At 50.1% G+C, this 19,786-nt stretch overlaps 2 long non-coding RNA genes across 2 annotated transcripts; both read right to left on the bottom strand.

Moving 5' to 3' along the window:
• Positions 1-72: 72 nt before the first annotated feature.
• On the bottom strand, positions 73-249 carry LOC111256506. The gene is made up of 2 exons (XR_002676615.1): positions 182-249; positions 73-104 (listed from the first exon to the last, which is right to left on the bottom strand). It is a non-coding gene; the product is annotated as an uncharacterized LOC111256506 (long non-coding RNA).
• LOC111256507 lies at positions 248-1,624 on the bottom strand. Its single transcript, XR_002676616.1, has 3 exons — positions 1,604-1,624; positions 448-546; positions 248-373 (listed from the first exon to the last, which is right to left on the bottom strand). It is a non-coding gene; the product is annotated as an uncharacterized LOC111256507 (long non-coding RNA).
• Between the last annotated feature and the right edge of the window lie 18,162 nt (positions 1,625-19,786).

The following is a 19,786-nucleotide window of genomic DNA, read 5'->3' as shown; positions in this document are numbered from 1 at the left end:
CATTGTCATCCAGATGTCCCCTATGTAGGCAGTCGTCGTTTTCATCTTTCACCATGGATAGTCGTCGTTTTCATCTTTCACCATGGATATACCGCCACCTACAACTTGAATTTGCAAAGTAAATAAAGTGACATGAATATGACAAAAATATTGCAAAATGACACAGGAAAAAATCGAGTACCCTCCAACTGCATAGCTAGGTGCGAATTATCTTTGTCTACAACTTTATTAATCATATAGCGTTCACGACACTTTTTGTTCCTTTCCATTCTTTTTTCATCAGACATTGTTGCAGACCGTTCTCTATCTCTCAGCCTCTTACGAGCATTAGGATCGACATCATCTGGCCACCATCCACGTGGTGCTTGGTTAGCTACAAAGCAGCCCATTATTAAAAAAGGCAATATCTCCGGAGGAGAGAAACATTTAATTGAAACGATATTTCACCTTGAGGTGTTGTGTTGGTGATGTCTGCAAGCGGATGTCTACCACGGGTGGACTTTGATGGATCCATGGATGTCGCTGACGTTCCCAAGAAGCAAGAATCTGGAGAGCATACATTGATGGAGATGAAACAATGGATTATTCAGATAAAGAGCAATAACATACAGAATTTGGCAGTGGATTGTACCCCTTGAGAAAGTTCAGTAACAGATGCAGTTCCGTTCAGTTTTTTGTCAGCAATTGAACCAGTAACCTGAAACTGAACTAAATACATAATAGAAGTTACAGTTATATATTGAATACGATTACATTTAAAACTAGCCACACAAATGCACAGGCAGTTTGGTAGTTAGTACAAAAGTTAACTGAACTTTACATACAGAGAGAAAATCATCCCCAAAATTTAACAAAATGTACAACAGTTAATCTTTTAATTTTATTGGCAACTCTTGTAACTTTCAGCACATAGGCGAGGCAGCTCATTTCAGTTCCCACATACTGTCGCCAGACAAGAACAAGTACTGGCTAAAACAGCCTTGCGTAAAACTATTGTCGGGCAAAATCCGTATGTACATCACTTTTAACTCCGCTTCGCCCGACCCTTGGTCCCGGGGTCGGATGCGCCTGACCCCTTTGAGGGTGGAACTCCGCCTCGCCCGACCCTTGGTCCCGAGGTCGGATGCGCCCGACCCCTTTGAGGGTGGAACTCCACCTCGCCCGACCCTTCGTCCCGGGGTCGGATGCGCCCGACACCTTGAGGGTGGAACTCCGCTGCGCCCGACCCCTTTGTCCCGGGGTCGGATGCGCCCGACCCCTTGAAGGTGGAACTCCGCCTCACCCGACCCTTGGTCCCGGGGTCGGATGCGCCCGACCCCTTGAGGGTGGAACTCCGCCTCGCCCGACCCTTGGTCCCGGGGTTGGATGCGCCCAACCCCTTGAGGGTGGAACTCCACCTCGCCCGACCCTTGGTCCCGGGGTCGGATGCGCCCGACCCCTTGGTCCCGTACTGTGGCTTTTTTTTGTTTTCTTTACAGCGTTTGCAATCAAGTTCATGCTGTAAAATGATCCTGGAACCTTAAGAGTCGCTTCATGAATAGCGAGAAGTTCTTGATTTTACCTATGATTATAGTCCTACAAATTAAGAAATTCTTGATTTTACCTTTCACACTATAAAACCTGGCTCGATTATACTTGGCTCGCTGCAGATGCACCATGAGCCATGACCAATGGCGCACTGTCACCAACGGGTATGTGAGGACGTAGCAGACCTATATGCCGATGTTGCCAATGCCAGCTGAATCAAAAGATGTTTATGCCTGCCTGCTGTATGATGGCCTTGTGAGGACTGTCATGCTCCTCTGCACCTTGTTGATAGCTTATCAGCATCTGCGTTGCGAGGTAGTGCACACACCTTCAGCTAGCTTCTTAACACGTCAGGGTCAATCATCTAAGCTAAGGGATATTACTAAGAACAGGGAGAAGGCAGATGATAAGCACATTGTGCCGGCAGCGACCACGCACTCGCGATCCAAAACACCAACAATTCTGGGAAAAAACTGGATATAAAATAGGAAACCACAGGTATTCGTCATTGGAATTGCAAGGTGCTATTTTGTACGAATTGAAATTGAAATGCACAGCATAATTGTTTGAAATTAGAAACTGATACAGCAATTTCCACAAGCAGCGAGGGGATTCCAGACTGGGTGATGGAGGGCGGGGGTTGTACCTCGAGTCCTTGACTGATGGGCTAGAGCACATACCGGTGGATGAGCGATTCTTCGATGAGCGCCTCGAGGGCCTTCGAGGGGAGGCTGCAGGGGCGGGGCCAAAGGGACTCATCCGCAGCGCGGCGGCAGCTGGCGGCGCGGCGGCAACGCAGGTAGGGGCGGCGGCGGCGGGGGGGTGCCAACGTAGGGAGGGCGCAGGGAAGGGCCAAAAGGTTCTGCGCGGAGGACTAAAACGGACGGAGGAGGAAGCCTGGTGCGCCGCAAATTAGGGAAGTGCCAAATCCACGGCTTCCGCGCGGAGGACCCTGGAAGCAACGGCCGAGGAATGCCGGAGCGAGGGCCATCGAGCCGCGGCCGAACGACGGACCGCAAAACTGTGTACGCGGCCTGGTGAGGAGGAGCGCGAGGTCGGGGGTATTGTAGACCTCCGGGTCTGTGGCGGGGATGAGAGGTTGAGCACGGGGTAGCCGAGCAGCGGAGCGGGGCCACCTTGGAGGGCGTGAAGTGCAGGGGCATCGATGCCTTGTAGAGGAGGGAGAGGAAGGTCGGAGGAGGAGGAGGCGGCGGGATCCGTACCGAAGATGAAGTCTGCGCCGCGAACAGGGCCGGTGGAGAGATGGTCGCTGCCGGGCCATGTCGCCACCCAAGATCCGCAGCGTCTCCGTGTGGGATCCCTGCTGCTGCTGGCCCCGACGCGAATTGCCGTCGCTTGTCCCCGATGCGCCGCCGCCGCCAGTTGTCCCCGATGCGCCGCTGCCGCCGCTTGGATTGCTCAATATAGGCTGGGGGGGAGATCAGGAGAAAGGAAAGGTGGGTGCGCACGGGGCGAGATCGGAGGCGGCAACATCGGGCGGGTAAGTGCGGGCAGGCGGCGGCGTAGGGTATGGGAAGGATGGTAGGCGGAAGAGGAAGGAAAGCCGAGCGTGATTGGCGAGCAGCGAAAAGGAATGGACGAAGCAGAAGAGAGCGAGGCTGACAGGAGCGATCGGAGGGTGCAAATCGCATGGAGCGCGGGACGACCGAGCGGAAGGACCCCTGACGCGGAGAGAGAGAGAGGGGGGGAAGGGCTCAGATTCCGACGTTTCAAGAGCGGACGGCGGCAAATTAGTTTAGCGCGGGACGAATGTTGAGCGGAGGAACGACGTACCAAAAAATAATCTTACTTTTGATCTTTTTAGGAGTAGAGATTACATTTACCAAAAACACCGTAACAATGCAAGCAAGCAATTTTTTACCTAAGGACAATATCAACTATTTCACGAGCCATACATTGGTCAGGGCGATGCTTCAGTAATACATCGGCCAATAGTTGTGCTTAGGGCGATGTCCTGTTAACACATTGGCTACAACGCCATCAAGCCTCTTTCCACACACTAGGATAGTATTTCTTCAAATATTTTCCATTGAGAGCTTTAGGCGACTTCTCCCCCTGCAAAGATTGTACAAAATATGAATTAGCAGGAACAATCTCTACAATTTTATATGGTCCTTCCCAACTCGGCCATCACTTGCTGAATTTGTTATCTTTAGTTCCAATAGGCAAAATCGTTTTCCATACTAAATCTCCTAATTGAAATGATTTTTTCACCCTTTTATTGTAAGCCTTAGCTACTCTTAATTTCTCCTTCTCAATTTCTTTTAAAGCTTTCAACCTTTCTTCCGAAACATCATCTATTCTATCCATCATTAAATTATTATAATCCACAGCCGACAAACCATTTTTTCTAGCTATTCTAAGAGCTTGTAAATTAATTTCCACAGGTAGCACAGCCTCCTGTCCATATACCAACTCATACGGCGTCATTTTGGTTGCACCATGCTTAGAAATCCGATGAGCCTATAAAGCTTTCGGAAGCACTTCATGCCACCTCCTTGGATGCTCCTCAATCTTCTTCTTTATAAGCTTAATTAAAGTTTGATTACTAGATTCCGCCTGTCCATTATCTAGAGCATAATAAGACGACGAATTCAACAATTTAATTCTAAAAGATTCGGCAAGCTCATGAAATTGATGAGACATAAAAAGAAGCACCTTGATCAGAACTTAGAGTTTGAGGGATACCAAATCTATGAATTATATGCTCCGAAACAAAATTAATCACTTCTTTATGAGTCATATTCTTCAGAGGAACTGCTTCCGTCCATTTAGTAAAATAGTCTGTAGCTACTAGAACAAAGCGATGACCTTTAGAAGAAGCAGGATATATCTAACCAATAAAATCTAAACCCGATCCCCTTAATAGCCACGGCTTCATAATAGGATGCAACATAGCCGCGGGTGCTAACTATACATTTCCAAACTTCTGACATGCCTCACACCCCTTATAGTAACGAAAAAAATCCTCTAGCATTGTCGGCCAATAAAAAGTTACTCTCTTTAATAACCATCTTATGAGCCGACTGATGCATCCTACATATTCCTTCATGAACCTCTTCCATAGCTACTCTAGATTGATCAGGACCTAAGCACTTCAAAAGTAGCCCGTCTTTTGTCCGGCGATATAACTCATCATCTAACAAAATATATTTTAAAGCTTGTCACTGAATTTTCCTATCTCTTGATTTACTTGGATCCTTCAAATAATTAATTAATGGACCTCTCCAATTACCTACCTCAAAGTCTCCTACTGGTTCGGTTTTTTTAATCCTTGCACCAAATCTCCTTTGGCCTGCTCTCTGCTGCTGAACCGAACTAGCATCCTCTTAGTGTAACGACTCAGGTTCATCAGCCGAGTTGATCCTAATCTGAGTCCCTAATCCCGCTGACTTAGCTCCCCTGAGTTTAAGCGCTCAACCTCTAGTTCCCGGTCCCGACCCCTGAAAACCCAACTAGAACCACCGGTTCCTTCTAAGTCTCAACAGTGGTGTTCCTTTCCATCTTGAGCAGAGGAGAAACCGAGACTGACAGGTGGACCCGCAATCTTTTTCCGGATCTCCCGAGGCAAACGCGCCCGAGCAGCATGCGCCCGCTTCAGAGCCTCTCCGCCGCGTGGCTTGATCTCTCCGACGCCCGCCGCTTCGCCTAGTCGTCGACCGTGACACAATGGATTCCCGCGCCCTCCTCCCCAATCGCAGCGGAATCCCCTCTGCAACCCTTTCTGCATCGCCTTGTCTTGCTCGTGCCCTCGCCGGCCGTGCCAAGGTGCCCCCGTCGCTGCCGTGGCAGAACTTTGCCGCTGCTGCATCAGAACGCCTCGCGACTCGCGCCCATCATCTCGCCGGATCCCCGGCTGCAAGACCCGATGCCCTCCGACTTTTCCGCCTCTCCACAGTCGCGCCGCCCACGAACTCGCTACGCGACGATTCCTCCCTCACCAACCCCGACTCCGGCAGCAACAGCTCCTTTTCTCACCCCACCAGTGACGTGCTCCGGCAATGCCGTTGTTTCGTGCTCGACCACGACGCCGTTCGCCCTGTCACTTCGCCTGTTGCAACCTCACTTGTAGCGCTGTTCTCCCTGTCACACCAATCAAATCCGTCGCTCAACGACGCCCGCCTCCGCCAAATCTCAACCCCGGCAAAACGCGCCTGCGCCGCCTTGTCTCCAGTGCCCAATGGCCGAAGACGCTATCTCCGAAGTTCTGTTCCGCCGCCCATCGCCACTCAATCGCCGCCATGGCAGTGCACTCCATCCTTTTTTCTTCCCGGTCTTCGTGCTGCTCCAACACTCTCTCTCCCGTGCAGCTATAAAAGGGAATGCCAGAGTCCTACCGGAGTTCCTTTTGCCATCGTTGCCTTGCCACCTTTTCCTCTGTTTCGTGCTCCAGCGCTGCCACCTAAGTTCTTGAGGAACTCTCCTCTCCGCTCAACACCCGCCTTTCCCAACCCATCGGCCGCTTGTCTTCTCCGCGCTGTGCTAGAGCTTCCTTGAGTCAACAAGAAAAACCACCATCGCTGGAGCACCGCCGGACATCGCCGCCGCCCAAGCCTTAGTGCTTAAGATCTTCCGCCCAATTCTGCTCCTTCCCGACCCCAAGCCTTCACCAGTAGACCTGAAGGTAAGCTGTCGACCCCTTTCCGGTTGGTCCGACCCTGTCCGGTTCGCCCGACCCCTTTTTCTGTCTCGCCTGACCTTGTCTGTTTTGTCCGACCCCTTTTTCCGTCTTACCCGACCCCTTTTTCCATCTCGCCCGACCTTGTCTGTTTCGTCCGACCCCTTTTTCCGTCTCGCCCGACCCTGTCTGTTTCGCCGACCCTTATCCGCCTCGCCCGAGGGCTCGGCTGTATCTTTCTCTTTGACACAAAGGTATCTGTGTCAAATTTTGGGGACTTCTCTGTGATAAGTCTGAGGACCCCAGTACAGTATTCCTTAGGTCGGAGGGTCAGATCATAAGTTTCTTCCAATCCGACCCTTGGTCTTGTTCTCTATCCACTGAAGCTTGAACCTCCACACTTTTCCGTAGCTTTGCTACAAGTTTCGGGGCTAAAACTTGCAAGTGTTGTTGTTGAAATAACCGTCTAAACACTAACTCCTGCTTTGCATTCGTGTAGAACTAAATCTTGCCGACGGCACATACGAGCTGCATCCGATGCCAGAAGACGGAGCAATAGCTGAGCCGCCGACCGCAGGAGCTGAAGCAGAGCCCTCAGAGGACTAGTTTCCCTCCCTTCTGCTTGAAGGCAAGCCCCGGAGCATGAACCCAACTTTCTAAACTTACACATGTCTTCCTTCGTTGTATGTGCATTTAAGTACAGGAGTTATTTGAAACCATAGATGCATGACTTGGTTCCCTTGATCTCAACACTAACCTGATGAGTTCGGGTAGTTGCATTGCTTAATAGGACTCGGTAAAAGTCGAGTGATTTCCTATCACTCGCGAGTTATAGGAGTTGGTTGTTCTCCTTCTGGTTACAACTATAAGGACGATGGACGGGGCAGGGCCTGGTGAACTCTTTTGGTGGTCGGTGGATTGCCCTGTCTGTCTATATGACGTTGCTTAAGGTCGAAAAGTGTTGGTGTTCGTGATCAAGTGTTTGAAAGTACTAATCTCATACCTAGTATGGAATGGGGAAGCCTAGTACCTGATTGAACTAGGGCGTGGCTTATACCCCTGCTGTCCCTGGAACGAGGTTCCCATGGTGCATCATGTGGGTGCAAGTGCAGTCACAGTACGGTAGAGGCCGGGACTATGGAGCATTGCATGCCAAGGGAAGTTTGGACCTGACACGTGCCTAGGAATTGATGGGCACGGCCGACACAGGAAACAACCCTTTGTGGTGCGCGGATGTCGTGAGATTAGGTTTGCCATGCATGGATAAGAAACTCGAATGGATTCGTCTGCCTCTCACAGTTTGAGACTGCTTGATTGCTATGCTACACTGAGTAAAGATGGAACATGATGATGATATGAACCCGATGCTTGTTCTATACCTTGTTGGAAACTATGGTTGTTTAGCATAAGTCGCCAATGTAGACTGGTGTTGACGCCAGATTTCATCACTAGTAAAATCGGCGCCAAGAAGAGAGGGAATCGGAGAAGCACAGTCGGGAATCGGTCGAATGGTGCTACAGTACGAGATCGGCCGATGACTGCTGTCTCGCTTCGGGTCGAATGTGCTGGGGTCCCAATCGGTTGCCTTTTGCCGATAAGGAATCGGCCGATGAGGAGGTTGGGCTAATTGGGCCTGTATGGGCTTGGAAAGAGATAAAAGGATAAGGGGGAGATCAGCCCATGAAGCGTATGATAACCAACCTAGCACGAATCGTGCTTGTAAATATTCGTTTTCTGTTTGAATTAGGGATAGAATTCTAGTCGGTTAAGAAGTCACCTGTACGGGGCTATAAATAGCTACCTTTGTAAATCTGTAATCATCAACAAATCAATACAACATACTACTTTTTCCTCGTACTTACTTTCAAGCAGGCGACTTCGCCAATACTTTTCTCTCTTTCACGAGTTCGTACGGGTTGGCAGGGCTGCATCAGCTTGATCTCCGGCCGATTCTGTAAGTTCCGCTTATCGAGTAATATCTAAGCTTTAACTTCGGGCGTATCGCTGTTGTTTCGTTTAGATTTATTCACTAGTTATCGATATTTGCTAGAATCATAGGTTTTACCTGTCTCTCTAGTTTTATCACCAGTTATCCAGCTAGGAATCGGTAGTTTCGGCTTTCTTCACATTCTGCTATCAAATTCATCTATTGCCGATTAGATCCGTTCTTAGTGTTGTTATCATAGCGTTCTGTCGATTACTCTAGTAGTTTTCTGTCTACAAGGCTACAGTGATCGGCTGCCTTATAGCCGATTTCTTTATTACGGCAAATCGGCCGATTCGCTGATAAGCTCTCTCGAGATCGGAAACTTAGCCGATCGTGATTTCTGGACCTGACACGTATTCTTCCTTGCCAATCAACAGGTCAGATTGGCTGGCACGCCGCGCGAACCGCACCAGGGCAATCACCCGAACAGGAGCTAAGCAGATTCTCCCGGGTCGTGTGTCGGACGCTGGGATTCGGTTGACCGATTTCTAGCGCCAACACACTTTTGGCACGCCCGGTGGGACCAATACAACCGCCATCATATCGAAAGCTGCTGAAGTCTCCGAAGATAACATCATTGAGGTGACGGAAGCAGATCTGAAGGACGACCAGAAGGAGGAATTGGATAAGTATACGACGCAGTTCCGGAAAGCTTGCCTAAAATCTTTCAGTCGCTCCAGAAGCGGGGAGACTATCAAGAAGACTCCATTCCCTGCTCCCTGCCAGATCACAATTTCTGAGGATTTGGACAAAATGTCCGATATGATTCAACAGTCTATTTATCACGCCTTCGTTGATCAGTCCCCGGTACTTTCAAATATGGTGCACAACGCTATTGTCAACTCCTTCGCTGGTGGGATACCTCAAGGATACAGGGGACCGGCATATTTTCAGCCGATTCCACCAAACCAGAATTATTCAAATTCGGTTTCACAGCCGATCCAATTTTCTGTCGGGAGTTCAGGTGCTTCCTCATCATCAGCTCCTATGGGGTATAACTCCATCCAACTGTCTTCTGCACCATTCCCTCCAGTTAGCCCATCACCTTGGGGGGCACCTTCAGCCACGGCCGGTCAGAATCAATCGGCCAGTCAAGGAAACCCTCCATTCCAGGCATCTTTCCAGGCAGCCACTCGGCCGACCGTACCGCCATACCAGCCTGTCGCTCCGGAGGTCAACAAGACAGCAGAGCTCATGCTATATGATGAAACGAGTGGCTCATTCAAACAGCCGACCTTTACTACGCAGCCGGCTTTCACTCAGGTGCCACCTGCTTTCATTCAGCCTCCGTTTATTCCGCCTCCGGTTTACCAGCACGTGCTAATACCTCAGCCAACGGTTCACCAGCAACAGCCAGATTGGTCGGCACGTATTGCGGAGGTGATGCAAGAACAATTTGGCTTAAAGCCGAAAGTACAAACTTACACCTACAGGACACCGTACCCATCTACATATGACCTATTGCCGTTCCCCCATCGGTATAAAGTTCCTGACTTCACTAAATTTTCGGGGATGGATGACACTTCGACCGTAGAGCACGTGAACAGATTTATCATCCAATGTGGAGAGGCAGCTACGCAGGATGCTCTACGAGTACGGTTGTTCTCATCATCTTTGTCTGGTTCGGCCTTTCAGTGGTTCACAACATTGCTACCAAACTCGATTATCACATGGGCCGATTTAGAAAGACAGTTCCACAAATACTTCTACGCCGGGTTGCATGAGATGAAGCTGTCCGATTTGACCAGCCTCAGGAAAAGAAGTGACGAGCCGATATCCTCGTATGTACAGAGGTTTCGGGAAATCAGGAACAAGTGCTATTCCCTGGCTGTAAACGATGCGCAGTTGGCTGATATAGCGTTTCAAGGCCTTCTCCCCCACATCAAAGAAAAATACGCCTCACAAGAGTTCGAGAGTTTGAGCCAGATCGTCCACCGATTGTCTGGACAGGAGGTACGCTCCTTCGACCCACGGAGGAATTTCCAGAAGAAAGTGGCGTTCCTGGAAGAATTAGAGGACGAGGAAGACGTTGAAGTCGGACTTGCGGAGTGGATCAAGGGAAAGAAGCCGATATCATGCCCATTTGACAAAAAGGAACCGGAAGTGTTCGGTTTTGACACGACTAAGGCCGATAAAATCTTCGATCTTCTCCTCCAGGAAGGACAGATTAAACTCTCGTTGTACCATACAATACCTTCTGCTGAACAACTAAAAAAGATGAAGTATTGCAAGTGGCACAATGCCACATCCCATGATACCAATGAGTGCAAGATCTTCAGGCAGCAGATACAGTCGGCCATTGAGCAGGGCAGACTTAAATTTGAAGTGCCGACAAAATCGGCCAAGCCAATGAAGATCGACCAGCACCCCTTCCCCACCAACATGGTTGATACGGGAAATAATTCACTCCAAACAAAAGTGCTGACGTCCGAATCGGCTAAAAAGAGTGGCGCCGTCGACCCCAGAAATCAAGCTACGCCTGAGGATGTCAAGGGGAAACGGCGGATAGAGGACGACGATGGCGAGTCAGAAGAGCCACGCATTACCTCCCAGTTCCTGCTTCAGAAATACCAACGTCAGCATGAACGCTCAAGATCCCGGGAAGAAGCGATGCGACGGCACGAAGATCATTGGAGGTGCCCGTTCTTCATCCACTGTTGGGAAAACAACCTCAGGCTACCTTCAGCCGATAATTGCCCAGAATGCAACGGCCCATATCGTGGCAATCGGCCGTTCAACAGGTCTCGCTCCAGAGACGGAAGACCAGAACCGATCAGCAGGGATTGGCGCAACCAAGATGACCAGAGCCCTCCCGTGCGTGATCGGCTCGGGGGCAGAAGTGACCGATATAATCGATCGGAAGATAGACGCCATGACAGGCAGGGGGGCAGGACTGATCGGCATGACCGGTAAGAAAGCAAGGCCAACGTTCACAGCCGGCTCGAAGAAATGGCCGATGCTCAGGTGACAGATGAAAACCCGTTAGGACGCGAACCAGAGTGGGAACGCGCCAAGTCAGGGGGCACACCAATAAACCCTAGGTGGTGTCCCGATGGATTGACCAAGTCTCAAAAACGAAGAATCCAACGTCTCCGCCAATGGGAACAGCAAGAAGAGGAACAACAGAGCACGACGGACAAGAAGGAAGGAAGGCCTCGGGTGTGGCGCCCCAAAAGAAACGATAAAGGGGACGACGAATCGGCGGGTGACGAATCGGCAGCCGAGATCGGCATGGTTTTCATACTGCCGATGGAATTCATGACTCCCGCCGATCAACAGGATGTATCGGCAATAGAAGAATAGACGACACAGTTGGCTTTGGAGCCAATGATGGCCACGTTCGAGAAGCCCGAAGATGACGAACGACAACACATGAAGGCGCTGTTCCTTAAAGGGCATGTCGACGGCCGCCCCCTCACTAGACTGATGGTAGACGGAGGAGCTACAGTCAACATCATGCCGTACGCCGTACTACGGAAGCTTGGGAAAAGCGACGACGACTTGACCAAGACAGACATGATGCTCAAGGACTTCGAGGGCAACGTGTCAAACGCTCGCGGCGCTCTCTGCGTCGACCTCACCATCGGCAGTAAGACCCTTCCTACCACCTTCTTTATTATTAATGGCAAGGGATCCTACAACATGCTACTCGGTCGGGACTGGATACACGCAAACTGCTGCATCCCGTCAACAATGCATCAATGCCTCATGCAATGGATCGGCGATAACATCGAGGTGGTCCACGCCGATTCCGCGTACAGCATCGCGGCAGCTGACACGCAGCAGTGGAGCTACGAAACCGTCAGGTGCATATCCGGCAGAGTATGGGAGACCGATTTCCTGAAGGTCACCGATTTTGGCCTACAACCGATCCGAGCAGTCGGCTCCGAAGACTGAGAGTAGATGGATCAGTTCGCCCGAGAAGATGGGAAGCTAGGGCACGGGTTCACGTCGGCCGATTCATTAGAGATGATAGACTTAGGCGATGGTACCAAACCAAGGCCGACTTATATTAGTGCAAATTTAGACCCGGAATACAAGTGTAAATTGACAAATTTGTTAAAGGAATTTAAGGATTGTTTTGCTTGGGAGTATCACGAGATGCCCGGTTTGGACCGATCTATTGTTGAACATCGGCTACCCATAAAACCAGGGTATTGGCCGTACCAACAGCCCGCACGGCGCTGCAATCCTAAGATTCTGCCAAACATAAAAGCTAAAATAACTCGGCTAATCGAAGCAAAATTTATTCGGCAATGCCGTTATGCCGAGTGGATCTCCAACATTGTTCCAGTGTACAAGAAGAATGGAAAGCTACGCGTTTGCGTTGATTTCAGGAATCTTAATCAGGCCACACCGATGGATGGTTACCCCATGCCGACGGCCGATGTACTGATCGACGCCGCCGCAGGGCACAAGATTATTAGCTTCATGGACGGAAACGCTGGGTACAATCAAATACTTATGGCCGAAGAGGACATACCCAAAACGGCCTTCAGATGTCCAGGCCACCTTGGCTTGTTCGAGTGGGTGGTGATGACTTTTGGCTTGAAGAACGCTGGCGCTACGTATCAGAGAGCCATGAATTACATATTTCACAAGCTCGCTGGCGCTACGTCGTAGTCAAGTCCAAAGGACATGAAGAGCATCTGGCCGATTTGCGAAAACTGCTAGAGTGCACCAAGAAACACGGGCTTAAGATGAACCCCAATAAATGTGCTTTCGGCATATCCGCCGGACAGTTCTTAGGATTCATGGTGCACGGACGAGGGATTGAAATCAATCGGAAGACCATAGCAGCCATCAACAAAGTCGTGGCCCCACAGAATAAAACCGAATTGCAGTCTTTAATCAGCAAGGTGAATTTCATCAGAAGATTCATATCTAATCTATCTGGGCGGATTCAGGCGTTCACGCCACTGTTGAAGTTAAAGCCTAACCAGGAATTCATATGGGGGGAGGAGCAGCGCAAAGCATTGGAAGATATCAAGCAATACTTGGTCTCACCACCGGTATTGGTTCCTCCTCAGACTGGTAAGCCGTTCAAGCTATACTTATCAGCCGATGAAAAAGCTATTGGGTCGGCTCTGGTCCAGGAGTTCGAAGGCAAGGAACGGGTAATTTATTATGTCAGTAGAAGACTCCTGGACGCTGAAACAAGATATCCTCCAGTGGAGCGGTTGTGCCTATGTCTTTACTTCTCATGCACTAAACTCAGGCACTATCTACTGTCGGCAGAATGCGTGGTCGTATGCAAAGAGGATGTAGTGAAATACATGCTATCACTGCCGATCTTGAAAGGACGAATCGGCAAATGGATCTTAGCATTGTCAGAGTTTGACCTACGATATGAATCGGCAAAAGCCGTCAAGGGTCAGGTCATGGCCGATTTCGTCGCCCAACACTGCGGACCGGAGATTGCCCTCGTAGAGCCGGCACCTTGGATTTTATATTTTGATGGGTCGTCATGTGGGGTCGGGTCAGGAATCGGCATCGTTCTCATATCGCCTCGGGGGGCAAGCTATGATTTTTCTCTGCCGATAGAAGCTACCGCTACTAACAATCAAGCAGAATACCGAGCTGTATTGAAGGGCCTACAACTATTAAGAGAGGTCAAGGCCGAGTCTGTTGAAGTCTACGGGGATTCCATGCTTATTGTGGATCAACTGACCGGAAGATCCGAATGCAAGGACGACGTATTAAGAATTTATTACGAAGATTGCTTACAGCTCTTAAAAGAATTTAGATCGGCAGTAATCGAGCACATCCCAAGGGATCACAACGAGGGTGCCAACAAGCTCGCCCAGCACGCATCGGGATATCGACCAATTCTAGGCGCTATGGCTCTAGAACTTGCGGCCGATGACTGGCAAAAAGAAATTGCCGACTACCTGAAAGATCCGTCTAAAAAGGTGGAACAACGAGTACGTTTTCATGCTACTAAATACGTACTGCTCGAAGACGACCTGTTCTACCGAACGATCGACGGTGTTCTACTCAAATGCCTTGGAACAGAGGAGGCCAAGACTCTAATGGGAGAAATCCATGAAGGGGTATGTGGAGCACACCAATCGGCCCATAAGATGAAGTGGATGATCAGGAATAATGGGTACTATTGGCCAACTATCCTCGAAGACTGTTTCAAATATTATAAGGGGTGCCAGGATTGTCAAAAGTTCGGAAATGTCCAGCGTGCGCCCGCGTCGGCTATGAATCCCATTATCAAGCCATGGCCGTTCAGGGGATGGGGAATAGACCTTATCGGCCAAATTTACCCACCATCAAGCAAAGGGCACAAATTTATTCTGGTGGCTACTGATTACTTTACCAAATGGGTAGAGGCAATTCCGTTAAGAGCCGTGACATCGGCTATCATGGCCGACTTTGTGAGAGATCACATTGTCTACCGATTCGGCATCCCTCAGACTATAACAACTGATCAGGGAACAATGTTCACATCGGGGGAATTTGAGGAATTTACAACCGATATGGGAATCAAATTGTTAAATTCTTCTCCGTATTATGCCCAAGCCAATGGTCAGGCAGAATCCTCCAACAAAGGGATAATCAAGTTGATCAAAAGGAAAATCGAGGAACAACCAAAGAAGTGGCATCTATGTTTGACTGAGGCCCTATGGGCGTACAGGATGGCTTGTCATGGGGCTACCAAGTTATCTCCCTATCAGTTGGTGCACGGTCACGATGCAGTATTACCATGGGAATCGAGGGCGGGATCGAGGCGTATTTCGCTCCAGGACCAGTTAACGGCCGATGACTACTCGTCACTTATGAAATGGGAACTTGATGATTTGGCTCGCCAACGATTGAGAGCTCTGATAAGCATTGAAGAAAACAAAAAGAAAGTAGCTAGGTGGTACGATAAGAAGGTCAAAGTCAAACAATTCTCCCCTGGGGACTTAGTATGGAAGTTAGTATTGCCGATTGGGTCGAAAGATCCTAAATTCGGAAAATGGTCCCCTACATGGGAAGGGCCGTATAAAATCGGCAGATGTGCTCCAGGGAATGCTTACATTTTGGAAACAATAGAGGGAGAAGAATTTACTAGAGCTCTGAACGGAAGGTACTTAAAAAGATACTACCCCAGCATATGGGTCGAAGCATAAAGGATTAACCGTAATACGATCACACACAGCCGATACAAAATGGTTCAAACACATAGTCGTCCAAATCGGCCGATGTATTCATTCGGTACGGGCAATGGGTTACACGGCCGACAAAACACAAGTCGCCCTTAGAACAAAAAATACAAATAACTAATTATTCTTCTTCTTCCGCTCCCTCCCAGTCCGATCCAACTCGTTCATGATGCGGAGGTATTCTGCTTCTATTTCTTTCATTGAAGCCTCCGCTTCAACTTGACGAGGGAGAGGATGGCTCCGATCCATGGGCGGGCGCGAAGTTCCCGCCGCCACGTCTTCAAGAACGACTCGCGGAGGAAGCGGATGGCTCCTGTCAGTGGAAGATTGCCGGCTACCATTACTCTCCACAAACTCCTAGACCACACGAGCCTCCGCGGTGACATGGTCTCGGAGTTCGTCACGATGAGCCCTGATCAGCTCCTTATCCTCTGACGACAATGGGTCCTCAGAGTGTATGAGCTCGATGGCGCGTATGAGCTCAGGGCTAAGACGCTGAGGCTGAAACAAAGAAGGAATAAGAAGGGGCATCTTCTTCCTAAGATCTAAAAAGAGAAGGGGGAGTCAAAGCCAAGGTTTCACCTGGTTGATAGAGGAGGAAGAAGCCGATGAAGACATGACAGAAAGACGCGCCGATGAGGGGAGCAAGGGGATAAAACCGAAAGCCAAACTGGTACTCTCGGGAGGAAGTGCCTAGGCCGGTACTTATAAGAAGAAGGGGCGTGGAAATTTGGTAAGGATACGTCCCATCGGAAATAAGAAAGGTAATAAATGGAAAGGGCGTCGCGAAGGACGGTCAAAGCAGATAATAAATGTTCGTACAAAATAGTCAGTGTTTTACAGATTACCCAGAAGGGTATCGATAGCCGAGATCGCCCGACGACGGATCTGATCGGCAGAATCCAGGACCCGTTGGTCTTCATCCGCCGATCCGGGGACTTCTGATGCGCTGCGGTGGAGTTTTAGGGCCTCGTGGGCCAAGTGTTGCCTCTCCCGTTTCAAATCGGCAATGACAGAGGGGAGTTCTTGGAGCCTTTTCTCTTCGGCACTGATTGCCTTGGTCACTTGCTCCATCTCCTTGGCGAGCTCTGCCCTCCGACGTTTGAGGCGGTCTATCTCACCGATGATCCCCGGGCGGGAGTCCTCCAGAAAATGGATACGCCGGTGCGCCTCTTGAGCTTGACGCTTGAACGCGCCCTCCTCTTCATGAGTCTTGGCCAGCTTGGCGCGATCGGCCATGTGACGAAGGGCTCTGAAGACCGGGATCCGCATAGACTCAATAAATGCCGCCGGCGCCAAGGCTTCCTCCGCCTCTTCTGGTACTCGTCCGCTAACGTCACCGAAGAGCTGCCGAATCGGTGAAGCATCTTCTACTAGTCGGCCGATGTCCCCTTGGAGGAGGGATCGGATACTAGCAAGTTTGGCTCGGACATCGTCAGGGATGGAACTCAAGGCGACTTGGCGGGAAGCGACTTCTTCATCATCGGAGAGGGCAACCGCGAAGGAGAAGAGGCTGTTATCGGGGGTGTCTTGTTCCTGGAAATAATAAAGAGGAAGAAATAAATCAGCTGAAAGTAGAAGTAAATCGGCTAAATAAAGCCGGAATATAACTTACAACTTTGAAGCGAATTTCTTCCTGTTGCATTTGGGAAGCCGTCATGCCTTGCTCAGGGGCTTGTGCCATGGGTTCGTCAGAAGAAGAAGACTCCACAACGATCGGCGCGGTGCTTGGACCAGCTCCCTAAGAAAGGACTGGTGGTTGAGGAGCGCTTGGTGTGCCGATGACCTGTGTCAGAGAATTGAATAAGTACATTATGCAAATACTAGGGAGAATCGGTGAAATAGTGTTATACCTCAATGGATGGAAGCGGGGGCACGTCGATGGCCGATTGGGCTGCTGCCGATTGTTGGGTGTCCATGGGAGTGCTCTGAGCAGTCTAAGTTAAGAAGAGTTAATATCAGAACAACAATCGGGTGGAATGAAACTTGGGTTTACCTGAATGGCCTCTAACAGCAGTGACGCAGCGGCTGCCCCAGCTTGTGCGACAACTTGGGTGTCGGCGTCTTTGATGGCCTGAGAGGGTGGTGCGGCCGAAGTCTCTGCCGATACGAGCATAGGAGGGTCCGCCGATTCTATACGGGCTCGAACTCGGCGACTGGTCTTCTTGGCAATCCTCTTTTGAACTTGTTTCGATCGGCCAGCAATCACATCCACGGACGGAGCATCATAGCCGATGAGAGGATAAGAGGTGTATGGATGATGACTCTCTATTAGCCGTCCGCTCCGGCTGTGTGTTGGAGGAGTACGATTCTCGGCCTGAAGAAATAATAAAACCATTAGTGCTCAGTCACGTTAAGAGGAATAAAAATCGGCTAAGGAAAGTACCTCGGCATTCGGGTCGATGTTGGCTGGGTCCAGGAGGTTGCAGTATGCCGATGCCGAATTGCAGAAGAGGAATTGCTTCCAATCGGCCCACCAGATTTTGAACGGCTGGACAGCAAAGGGAGCTACTATCCAGTTGTTCAAGTCAATGGTGCTGGAGTCCGGAATCCGGTCTCGTATCCTACTGTAATCCAGACCAGATGTGAGCTCATCTCTGAACTTGATTCGGCCAGCAAAATACACTTGAATCGGCAGCTGACCCATGCCGAATTGACGTGCTGCAACAGAAGGGTTGTAGAACTCATACGTGGGGGCATCTTTCCCCGAGAAGAAGTTGGCTGGCAAGATTCCTGGCTTGATTAACTCTTCGTTGAGCTCTTCGTCAAAACGGCCAGTGGTCGAATCAAAGCAGGTTGGGAGTTCAAAGACCGGGTCATCCCGCCGATAAGGAAACCAAATGGTTGCATCTTCATTAAAGCCATTATAGAAGCATCGGAAGTACTCGGCTACCTTTGTAGCAGAATACGTGCAACCTGGGAAGGCTGATGCCGCTTCACCAAAGGACATGCATCGGCGACGTTCGGTAGGGTCTTCTGCCAATTCGATCTTGGGGAACATCATACGGTCCACCCTCTGCTGAGTGATCTCGCTCATGTAAAGGTTCAGCCATAAGTTGATGAACCACCAGGGTCCGCCTGGATTTCCGATCGGCTCTCCCTTGGATAGTCTGATGCCGATTTGATGGAGCATGTGGTACGCCGCCCCTAGCAAATGTTTCCCAAGAGGGACATGGTTTCCTCTGGACAATGCTTCAGCTAAAACCTGGGTATTGGTTGACGGGCCGGCGGCTCTTCCGCAAAAGAAATGTTTTTCTAACCACATCATCAAGAAGGCCGTATGCTCCCTATTCTCAACAGACCCGGTTCTCTTATTACTTCTGATGAATCCCTTCCACCCACCGATTCCCCTTGTGTCCAGCCGATGTGACGTTGCGGCTAGAAGGTGGAAGGGTGTGTCCGGGGAAGAAATGTCAAGGCCGGTCAGCAGGACCACATCGGCCAGTGTTGGGGTCATGGGTCCGTGCCAAAATAAGAAAGCATTAAGTGCATCAGACCAAAAATAAGAAGCCGCTATTACCAACGGCTCAATTTTCTCCATCTGGGACAAGGATAGGTTGATGCACTGGCCGATTTTGAGCTCCTCCCATGAGACGCACTTCGACGCAGCTACCTGTTGGTACCACTCCCTCCAACCTGGGGTTTCATTCGGCCAGGACCTAAAAGTACCCAACCATTGATCTAAGTCCATGTCGGATAGTTTGAAGGGTATCCTGTGGGTTTCCAAATTGATAAGCTCTATTGGATCTGGGTTCCCCATAGGTCCGAGACAAACAAGGCCGGGATTTCCCGTAAGATGGATGGTAATGCGATGCCTAACTGCCTAAAAAAGGAAAGGGGGGTGTAAAAAAGTAAGAAACAGATCTAAAGTAAATGCATTGTCGATAGAAGAAGGATTCGGTATTAACCTCTGGGATGAAGTTCTGTGTGGTCGGCGTGGTCGCCGGTGCAGATGCGGACGATGAGGCCGTGATGGGGATCGCCATTGGGATCTTCGATGAAGCTCCTTCTTCTGTGGATGGAGCAACGGCCGTCGCTACTACCGCCGGAGGTGCTACTTTAGGAACGTCGCGCGCTGGAGAGCTGCCGGAAGGAGCCGCCATTGGAGGAGAAGGGGAAAAGTAACAGGAGGATGGCGCTAGAAGGCTTCGGCGGAAAGGGAAAGATGCTGAAGAAAGAAGAGGGCGCGCGCGCTGGGAAAGAGAGACGTGAGCTTGAAGATGAAGTGCGGGGTGAAGCGCTATTTAAAGGATGCTTGAAGGAGGGTAAAAACGGAATTTTCACCGCGCGGCGTTTCGAGTTTTTCGGGAGTAGTGGCTGTCGTGGGCACCCGTTTTGAAATGGAAGACCGCGAAACGGAAGGATATTTTCACTGCGGCCGTTTCGGAGGGGAGGTTATAAAGAATTTCGAAGTAAAAGACTATGTTTTACTCCGAAACTGGGGGGCATGTGTTGACGCCAGATTTCGTCACTAGT

This window comes from Setaria italica, chromosome II (genome assembly GCF_000263155.2).
Source record: "Setaria italica strain Yugu1 chromosome II, Setaria_italica_v2.0, whole genome shotgun sequence".
NCBI classification, from domain to species: domain Eukaryota; kingdom Viridiplantae; phylum Streptophyta; class Magnoliopsida; order Poales; family Poaceae; genus Setaria; species Setaria italica.
The sequence above is the reverse complement of the archived record's forward strand: the minus strand, read 5'-3'. Positions and strand labels throughout refer to the sequence as shown.